An 11,253-nucleotide genomic window follows, 5' to 3' on the forward strand; every position below is an offset into this window, starting at 1 on the left:
TTGGAACTGGGTCTGATCCTTGTTTTTTCTAATCGAAGAAAAAGGCAAATAAATTTGCTTTTGAAGAAATATTTTGTTAAAACTTTTGATGATTTTTCTAAGGCTATAGCATTACTTTTTCTTAGGAAACAGGACTCCCTTCAAATGCTGTTATCTCTTCAAAAAAACGACTCTTTCTTGGAACTGGGTCCGACCCTCGTTTTTTCTAATCGAAGAAAAAGGCAAATAAATTTGCTATTGAAGAAATATTTTTTTAAAATTTTTGATGATTTTTCCAAGGCTATAGCATTACTTTTTTATAGGAAACAGGACCCTCTTCAAATGCCGTTATCTCTTCAAAAAAATGACTCTTTTCTTGGAACTGGGTCTGATCCTTGTTTTTTCTTCTCCAAGAAAAAGGCAAGTAAATTTGCTTTTGAAGAAATATTTTGTTAAAACTTTTGATGATTTTTCTAAGGCTATAGCATTACTTTTATATAGGAAACAGGACCCTCTTCAAATGCCGTTATCTCTTCAAAAAAAACGACTCTTTTCTTGGAACTGGGTCTGATCCTTGTTTTTTCTAATCGAATAAAAAGGCAAATAAATTTGCTTTTGAAGAAATATTTTTTTAAAATTTTTTGATGATTTTTCCAAGGCTATAGCATTACTTTTACATAGGAAACAGGACCCTCTTCAAATGCCGTTATCTCTTCAAAAAAACGACTTTTTTCTTGGAACTGGGTCTGATCCTTGTTTTTTCTTATCGAAGAAAAAGGCAAATAAATTTGCTTGTGAAGAAATATTTTGTTAAAACTTTTGATGATTTTTCTAAGGCTATAGCATTACTTTTTCATAGAAAAAAGGACCCTCTTCAAATGCCGTTATCTCTTCAAAAAAACAACTCTTTTCTTGGAACTGGGTCCGATCCTCGTTTTTTCTTATCGAAGAAAAAGGCAAATAAATTTGCTTTTGTAGAAATGTTTTTTTAAAATTTTTGATGATTTTTCCAAGGCTATAGCATTACTTTTTCATAGGAAACAGGACCCTCTTCAAATGCCGTTATCTATTCAAAAAATGACTCTTTTCTTGGCACTGGGTCCGATCCTTGTTTTTTCTAATCGAAGAAAAAGGCAAATAAATTTGCTTTTGAAGAAATATTTTGTTAAAACTTTTGATGATTTTTCTAAGGCTATAGCATTACTTTTTCTTAGGAAACAGGACTCCCTTCAAATGCTGTTATCTCTTCAAAAGAACGACTCTTTCTTGGAACTGGGTCCGACCCTCGTTTTTTCTAATCGAAGAAAAAGGCAAATAAATTTGCTATTGAAGAAATATTTTTTTTAAATTTTTGATGATTTTTCTAAGGCTATAGCATTACTTTTTCTTAGGAAACAGGACTTCCTTCAAATGCTGTTATCTCTTCAAAAAATGACTCTTTTCTTGGAACTGGGTCTGATCCTTGTTTTTTCTAATCGAAGAAAAAGGCAAATAAATTTGCTTTTGAAGAAATATTTTGTTAAAACTTTTGATGATTTTTCTAAGGCTATAGCATTACTTTTTCTTAGGAAACAGGACTCCCTTCAAATGCTGTTATCTCTTCAAAAAAATGACTCTTTCTTGGAACTGGGTCCGACCCTCGTTTTTTCTAATCGAAGAAAAAGGCAAATAAATTTGCTTTTGAAGAAATATTTTGTTAAAATTTTTGATGATTTTTCCAAGGCTATAGCATTACTTTTTCATAGGAAACAGGACCCTCTTCAAATGCCGTTATCTCTTCAAAAAAATGACTCTTTTCTTGGAACTGGGTCTGATCCTTGTTTTTTCTAATCGAAGAAAAAGGCAAATAAATTTGCTTTTGAAGAAATATTTTGTTAAAACTTTTGATGATTTTTCTAAGGCTATAGCATTACTTTTTCTTAGGAAACAGGACTCCCTTCAAATGCTGTTATCTCTTCAAAAAAACGACTCTTTCTTGGAACTGGGTCCGACCCTCGTTTTTTCTAATCGAAGAAAAAGGCAAATAAATTTGCTTTTGAAGAAATATTTTTTTAAAATTTTTGATGATTTTTCTAAGGCTATAGCATTACTTTTTCTTAGGAAACAGGACTTCCTTCAAATGCTGTTATCTCTTCAAAAAATGACTCTTTTCTTGGAACTGGGTCTGATCCTTGTTTTTTCTAATCGAAGAAAAAGGCAAATAAATTTGCTTTTGAAGAAATATTTTGTTAAAACTTTTGATGATTTTTCTAAGGCTATAGCATTACTTTTTCTTAGGAAACAGGACTCCCTTCAAATGCTGTTATCTCTTCAAAAAAACGACTCTTTCTTGGAACTGGGTCCGACCCTCGTTTTTTCTAATCGAAGAAAAAGGCAAATAAATTTGCTTTTGAAGAAATATTTTTTTAAAATTTTTGATGATTTTTCCAAGGCTATAGCATTACTTTTTCATAGGAAACAGGACCCTCTTCAAATGCCGTTATCTCTTCAAAAAAATGACTCTTTTCTTGGAACTGGGTCTGATCCTTGTTTTTTCTTCTCCAAGAAAAAGGCAAGTAAATTTGCTTTTGAAGAAATATTTTGTTAAAACTTTTGATGATTTTTCTAAGGCTATAGCATTACTTTTTCTTAGGAAACAGGACTTCCTTCAAATGCTGTTATCTCTTCAAAAAATGACTCTTTTCTTGGAACTGGGTCTGATCCTTGTTTTTTCTAATCGAAGAAAAAGGCAAATAAATTTGCTTTTGAAGAAATATTTTGTTAAAACTTTTGATGATTTTTCTAAGGCTATAGCATTACTTTTTCTTAGGAAACAGGACTCCCTTCAAATGCTGTTATCTCTTCAAAAAAACGACTCTTTCTTGGAACTGGGTCCGACCCTCGTTTTTTCTAATCGAAGAAAAAGGCAAATAAATTTGCTATTGAAGAAATATTTTTTTAAAATTTTTGATGATTTTTCCAAGGCTATAGCATTACTTTTTTATAGGAAACAGGACCCTCTTCAAATGCCGTTATCTATTCAAAAAAATGACTCTTTTCTTGGAACTGGGTCTGATCCTTGTTTTTTCTAATCGAAGAAAAAGGCAAATAAATTTGCTTTTGAAGAAATATTTTGTTAAAACTTTTGATGATTTTTCTAAGGCTATAGCATTACTTTTTCTTAGGAAACAGGACTTCCTTCAAATGCTGTTATCTCTTCAAAAAATGACTCTTTTCTTGGAACTGGGTCTGATCCTTGTTTTTTCTAATCGAAGAAAAAGGCAAATAAATTTGCTTTTGAAGAAATATTTTGTTAAAACTTTTGATGATTTTTCTAAGGCTATAGCATTACTTTTTCTTAGGAAACAGGACTCCCTTCAAATGCTGTTATCTCTTCAAAAAAACGACTCTTTCTTGGAACTGGGTCCGACCCTCGTTTTTTCTAATCGAAGAAAAAGGCAAATAAATTTGCTTTTGAAGAAATATTTTTTTAAAATTTTTGATGATTTTTCCAAGGCTATAGCATTACTTTTTCATAGGAAACAGGACCCTCTTCAAATGCCGTTATCTCTTCAAAAAAATGACTCTTTTCTTGGAACTGGGTCTGATCCTTGTTTTTTCTTCTCCAAGAAAAAGGCAAGTAAATTTGCTTTTGAAGAAATATTTTGTTAAAACTTTTGATGATTTTTCTAAGGCTATAGCATTACTTTTTCTTAGGAAACAGGACTTCCTTCAAATGCTGTTATCTCTTCAAAAAATGACTCTTTTCTTGGAACTGGGTCTGATCCTTGTTTTTTCTAATCGAAGAAAAAGGCAAATAAATTTGCTTTTGAAGAAATATTTTGTTAAAACTTTTGATGATTTTTCTAAGGCTATAGCATTACTTTTTCTTAGGAAACAGGACTCCCTTCAAATGCTGTTATCTCTTCAAAAAAACGACTCTTTCTTGGAACTGGGTCCGACCCTCGTTTTTTCTAATCGAAGAAAAAGGCAAATAAATTTGCTATTGAAGAAATATTTTTTTAAAATTTTTGATGATTTTTCCAAGGCTATAGCATTACTTTTTTATAGGAAACAGGACCCTCTTCAAATGCCGTTATCTCTTCAAAAAAATGACTCTTTTCTTGGAACTGGGTCTGATCCTTGTTTTTTCTAATCGAAGAAAAAGGCAAATAAATTTGCTTTTGAAGAAATATTTTGTTAAAACTTTTGATGATTTTTCTAAGGCTATAGCATTACTTTTTCTTAGGAAACAGGACTTCCTTCAAATGCTGTTATCTCTTCAAAAAATGACTCTTTTCTTGGAACTGGGTCTGATCCTTGTTTTTTCTAATCGAAGAAAAAGGCAAATAAATTTGCTTTTGAAGAAATATTTTGTTAAAACTTTTGATGATTTTTCTAAGGCTATAGCATTACTTTTTCTTAGGAAACAGGACTCCCTTCAAATGCTGTTATCTCTTCAAAAAAACGACTCTTTCTTGGAACTGGGTCCGACCCTCGTTTTTTCTAATCGAAGAAAAAGGCAAATAAATTTGCTTTTGAAGAAATATTTTTTTAAAATTTTTGATGATTTTTCCAAGGCTATAGCATTACTTTTTCATAGGAAACAGGACCCTCTTCAAATGCCGTTATCTCTTCAAAAAAATGACTCTTTTCTTGGAACTGGGTCTGATCCTTGTTTTTTCTTCTCCAAGAAAAAGGCAAGTAAATTTGCTTTTGAAGAAATATTTTGTTAAAACTTTTGATGATTTTTCTAAGGCTATAGCATTACTTTTTCTTAGGAAACAGGACTTCCTTCAAATGCTGTTATCTCTTCAAAAAATGACTCTTTTCTTGGAACTGGGTCTGATCCTTGTTTTTTCTAATCGAAGAAAAAGGCAAATAAATTTGCTTTTGAAGAAATATTTTGTTAAAACTTTTGATGATTTTTCTAAGGCTATAGCATTACTTTTTCTTAGGAAACAGGACTCCCTTCAAATGCTGTTATCTCTTCAAAAAAATGACTCTTTCTTGGAACTGGGTCCGACCCTCGTTTTTTCTAATCGAAGAAAAAGGCAAATAAATTTGCTTTTGAAGAAATATTTTGTTAAAATTTTTGATGATTTTTCCAAGGCTATAGCATTACTTTTTCATAGGAAACAGGACCCTCTTCAAATGCCGTTATCTCTTCAAAAAAATGACTCTTTTCTTGGAACTGGGTCTGATCCTTGTTTTTTCTAATCGAAGAAAAAGGCAAATAAATTTGCTTTTGAAGAAATATTTTGTTAAAACTTTTGATGATTTTTCTAAGGCTATAGCATTACTTTTTCTTAGGAAACAGGACTCCCTTCAAATGCTGTTATCTCTTCAAAAAAACGACTCTTTCTTGGAACTGGGTCCGACCCTCGTTTTTTCTAATCGAAGAAAAAGGCAAATAAATTTGCTTTTGAAGAAATATTTTTTTAAAATTTTTGATGATTTTTCTAAGGCTATAGCATTACTTTTTCTTAGGAAACAGGACTTCCTTCAAATGCTGTTATCTCTTCAAAAAATGACTCTTTTCTTGGAACTGGGTCTGATCCTTGTTTTTTCTAATCGAAGAAAAAGGCAAATAAATTTGCTTTTGAAGAAATATTTTGTTAAAACTTTTGATGATTTTTCTAAGGCTATAGCATTACTTTTTCTTAGGAAACAGGACTCCCTTCAAATGCTGTTATCTCTTCAAAAAAACGACTCTTTCTTGGAACTGGGTCCGACCCTCGTTTTTTCTAATCGAAGAAAAAGGCAAATAAATTTGCTTTTGAAGAAATATTTTTTTAAAATTTTTGATGATTTTTCCAAGGCTATAGCATTACTTTTTCATAGGAAACAGGACCCTCTTCAAATGCCGTTATCTCTTCAAAAAAATGACTCTTTTCTTGGAACTGGGTCTGATCCTTGTTTTTTCTTCTCCAAGAAAAAGGCAAGTAAATTTGCTTTTGAAGAAATATTTTGTTAAAACTTTTGATGATTTTTCTAAGGCTATAGCATTACTTTTTCTTAGGAAACAGGACTTCTTTCAAATGCTGTTATCTCTTCAAAAAATGACTCTTTTCTTGGAACTGGGTCTGATCCTTGTTTTTTCTAATCGAAGAAAAAGGCAAATAAATTTGCTTTTGAAGAAATATTTTGTTAAAACTTTTGATGATTTTTCTAAGGCTATAGCATTACTTTTTCTTAGGAAACAGGACTCCCTTCAAATGCTGTTATCTCTTCAAAAAAACGACTCTTTCTTGGAACTGGGTCCGACCCTCGTTTTTTCTAATCGAAGAAAAAGGCAAATAAATTTGCTATTGAAGAAATATTTTTTTAAAATTTTTGATGATTTTTCCAAGGCTATAGCATTACTTTTTTATAGGAAACAGGACCCTCTTCAAATGCCGTTATCTCTTCAAAAAAATGACTCTTTTCTTGGAACTGGGTCTGATCCTTGTTTTTTCTAATCGAAGAAAAAGGCAAATAAATTTGCTTTTGAAGAAATATTTTGTTAAAACTTTTGATGATTTTTCTAAGGCTATAGCATTACTTTTTCTTAGGAAACAGGACTTCCTTCAAATGCTGTTATCTCTTCAAAAAATGACTCTTTTCTTGGAACTGGGTCTGATCCTTGTTTTTTCTAATCGAAGAAAAAGGCAAATAAATTTGCTTTTGAAGAAATATTTTGTTAAAACTTTTGATGATTTTTCTAAGGCTATAGCATTACTTTTTCTTAGGAAACAGGACTCCCTTCAAATGCTGTTATCTCTTCAAAAAAACGACTCTTTCTTGGAACTGGGTCCGACCCTCGTTTTTTCTAATCGAAGAAAAAGGCAAATAAATTTGCTTTTGAAGAAATATTTTTTTAAAATTTTTGATGATTTTTCCAAGGCTATAGCATTACTTTTTCATAGGAAACAGGACCCTCTTCAAATGCCGTTATCTCTTCAAAAAAATGACTCTTTTCTTGGAACTGGGTCTGATCCTTGTTTTTTCTTCTCCAAGAAAAAGGCAAGTAAATTTGCTTTTGAAGAAATATTTTGTTAAAACTTTTGATGATTTTTCTAAGGCTATAGCATTACTTTTTCTTAGGAAACAGGACTTCCTTCAAATGCTGTTATCTCTTCAAAAAATGACTCTTTTCTTGGAACTGGGTCTGATCCTTGTTTTTTCTAATCGAAGAAAAAGGCAAATAAATTTGCTTTTGAAGAAATATTTTGTTAAAACTTTTGATGATTTTTCTAAGGCTATAGCATTACTTTTTCTTAGGAAACAGGACTCCCTTCAAATGCTGTTATCTCTTCAAAAAAACGACTCTTTCTTGGAACTGGGTCCGACCCTCGTTTTTTCTAATCGAAGAAAAAGGCAAATAAATTTGCTATTGAAGAAATATTTTTTTAAAATTTTTGATGATTTTTCCAAGGCTATAGCATTACTTTTTTATAGGAAACAGGACCCTCTTCAAATGCCGTTATCTCTTCAAAAAAATGACTCTTTTCTTGGAACTGGGTCTGATCCTTGTTTTTTCTAATCGAAGAAAAAGGCAAATAAATTTGCTTTTGAAGAAATATTTTGTTAAAACTTTTGATGATTTTTCTAAGGCTATAGCATTACTTTTTCTTAGGAAACAGGACTTCCTTCAAATGCTGTTATCTCTTCAAAAAATGACTCTTTTCTTGGAACTGGGTCTGATCCTTGTTTTTTCTAATCGAAGAAAAAGGCAAATAAATTTGCTTTTGAAGAAATATTTTGTTAAAACTTTTGATGATTTTTCTAAGGCTATAGCATTACTTTTTCTTAGGAAACAGGACTCCCTTCAAATGCTGTTATCTCTTCAAAAAAACGACTCTTTCTTGGAACTGGGTCCGACCCTCGTTTTTTCTAATCGAAGAAAAAGGCAAATAAATTTGCTTTTGAAGAAATATTTTTTTAAAATTTTTGATGATTTTTCCAAGGCTATAGCATTACTTTTTCATAGGAAACAGGACCCTCTTCAAATGCCGTTATCTCTTCAAAAAAATGACTCTTTTCTTGGAACTGGGTCTGATCCTTGTTTTTTCTTCTCCAAGAAAAAGGCAAGTAAATTTGCTTTTGAAGAAATATTTTGTTAAAACTTTTGATGATTTTTCTAAGGCTATAGCATTACTTTTTCTTAGGAAACAGGACTTCCTTCAAATGCTGTTATCTCTTCAAAAAATGACTCTTTTCTTGGAACTGGGTCTGATCCTTGTTTTTTCTAATCGAAGAAAAAGGCAAATAAATTTGCTTTTGAAGAAATATTTTGTTAAAACTTTTGATGATTTTTCTAAGGCTATAGCATTACTTTTTCTTAGGAAACAGGACTCCCTTCAAATGCTGTTATCTCTTCAAAAAAACGACTCTTTCTTGGAACTGGGTCCGACCCTCGTTTTTTCTAATCGAAGAAAAAGGCAAATAAATTTGCTTTTGAAGAAATATTTTGTTAAAATTTTTGATGATTTTTCCAAGGCTATAGCATTACTTTTTCATAGGAAACAGGACCCTCTTCAAATGCCGTTATCTCTTCAAAAAAATGACTCTTTTCTTGGAACTGGGTCTGATCCTTGTTTTTTCTAATCGAAGAAAAAGGCAAATAAATTTGCTTTTGAAGAAATATTTTGTTAAAACTTTTGATGATTTTTCCAAGGCTATAGCATTACTTTTTCATAGGAAACAGGACCCTCTTCAAATGCCGTTATCTCTTCAAAAAAATGACTCTTTTCTTGGAACTGGGTCTGATCCTTGTTTTTTCTAATCGAAGAAAAAGGCAAATAAATTTGCTTTTGAAGAAATATTTTTTTAAAATTTTTGATGATTTTTCTAAGGCTATAGCATTACTTTTTCTTAGGAAACAGGACTTCCTTCAAATGCTGTTATCTCTTCAAAAAATGACTCTTTTCTTGGAACTGGGTCTGATCCTTGTTTTTTCTAATCGAAGAAAAAGGCAAATAAATTTGCTTTTGAAGAAATATTTTGTTAAAACTTTTGATGATTTTTCTAAGGCTATAGCATTACTTTTTCTTAGGAAACAGGACTCCCTTCAAATGCTGTTATCTCTTCAAAAAAACGACTCTTTCTTGGAACTGGGTCCGACCCTCGTTTTTTCTAATCGAAGAAAAAGGCAAATAAATTTGCTTTTGAAGAAATATTTTTTTAAAATTTTTGATGATTTTTCCAAGGCTATAGCATTACTTTTTCATAGGAAACAGGACCCTCTTCAAATGCCGTTATCTCTTCAAAAAAATGACTCTTTTCTTGGAACTGGGTCTGATCCTTGTTTTTTCTTCTCCAAGAAAAAGGCAAGTAAATTTGCTTTTGAAGAAATATTTTGTTAAAACTTTTGATGATTTTTCTAAGGCTATAGCATTACTTTTTCTTAGGAAACAGGACTTCCTTCAAATGCTGTTATCTCTTCAAAAAATGACTCTTTTCTTGGAACTGGGTCTGATCCTTGTTTTTTCTAATCGAAGAAAAAGGCAAATAAATTTGCTTTTGAAGAAATATTTTGTTAAAACTTTTGATGATTTTTCTAAGGCTATAGCATTACTTTTTCTTAGGAAACAGGACTCCCTTCAAATGCTGTTATCTCTTCAAAAAAACGACTCTTTCTTGGAACTGGGTCCGACCCTCGTTTTTTCTAATCGAAGAAAAAGGCAAATAAATTTGCTATTGAAGAAATATTTTTTTAAAATTTTTGATGATTTTTCCAAGGCTATAGCATTACTTTTTTATAGGAAACAGGACCCTCTTCAAATGCCGTTATCTCTTCAAAAAAATGACTCTTTTCTTGGAACTGGGTCTGATCCTTGTTTTTTCTAATCGAAGAAAAAGGCAAATAAATTTGCTTTTGAAGAAATATTTTGTTAAAACTTTTGATGATTTTTCTAAGGCTATAGCATTACTTTTTCTTAGGAAACAGGACTTCCTTCAAATGCTGTTATCTCTTCAAAAAATGACTCTTTTCTTGGAACTGGGTCTGATCCTTGTTTTTTCTAATCGAAGAAAAAGGCAAATAAATTTGCTTTTGAAGAAATATTTTGTTAAAACTTTTGATGATTTTTCTAAGGCTATAGCATTACTTTTTCTTAGGAAACAGGACTCCCTTCAAATGCTGTTATCTCTTCAAAAAAACGACTCTTTCTTGGAACTGGGTCCGACCCTCGTTTTTTCTAATCGAAGAAAAAGGCAAATAAATTTGCTTTTGAAGAAATATTTTTTTAAAATTTTTGATGATTTTTCCAAGGCTATAGCATTACTTTTTCATAGGAAACAGGACCCTCTTCAAATGCCGTTATCTCTTCAAAAAAATGACTCTTTTCTTGGAACTGGGTCTGATCCTTGTTTTTTCTTCTCCAAGAAAAAGGCAAGTAAATTTGCTTTTGAAGAAATATTTTGTTAAAACTTTTGATGATTTTTCTAAGGCTATAGCATTACTTTTTCTTAGGAAACAGGACTTCCTTCAAATGCTGTTATCTCTTCAAAAAATGACTCTTTTCTTGGAACTGGGTCTGATCCTTGTTTTTTCTAATCGAAGAAAAAGGCAAATAAATTTGCTTTTGAAGAAATATTTTGTTAAAACTTTTGATGATTTTTCTAAGGCTATAGCATTACTTTTTCTTAGGAAACAGGACTCCCTTCAAATGCTGTTATCTCTTCAAAAAAACGACTCTTTCTTGGAACTGGGTCCGACCCTCGTTTTTTCTAATCGAAAAAAAAGGCAAATAAATTTGCTTTTGAAGAAATATTTTTTTAAAATTTTTGATGATTTTTCCAAGGCTATAGCATTACTTTTTCATAGGAAACAGGACCCTCTTCAAATGCCGTTATCTCTTCAAAAAAATGACTCTTTTCTTGGAACTGGGTCTGATCCTTGTTTTTTCTTCTCCAAGAAAAAGGCAAGTAAATTTGCTTTTGAAGAAATATTTTGTTAAAACTTTTGATGATTTTTCTAAGGCTATAGCATTACTTTTTCTTAGGAAACAGGACTTCCTTCAAATGCTGTTATCTCTTCAAAAAATGACTCTTTTCTTGGAACTGGGTCTGATCCTTGTTTTTTCTAATCGAAGAAAAAGGCAAATAAATTTGCTTTTGAAGAAATATTTTGTTAAAACTTTTGATGATTTTTCTAAGGCTATAGCATTACTTTTTCTTAGGAAACAGGACTTCCTTCAAATGCTGTTATCTCTTCAAAAAATGACTCTTTTCTTGGAACTGGGTCTGATCCTTGTTTTTTCTAATCGAAGAAAAAGGCAAATAAATTTGCTTTTGAAGAAATATTTTGTT

This window comes from Rhopilema esculentum, chromosome 5 (assembly GCF_057945365.1).
Source record: "Rhopilema esculentum isolate cy_ngs chromosome 5, ASM5794536v1, whole genome shotgun sequence".
In the NCBI taxonomy this organism is placed as follows: Eukaryota; Metazoa; Cnidaria; class Scyphozoa; order Rhizostomeae; family Rhizostomatidae; genus Rhopilema; species Rhopilema esculentum.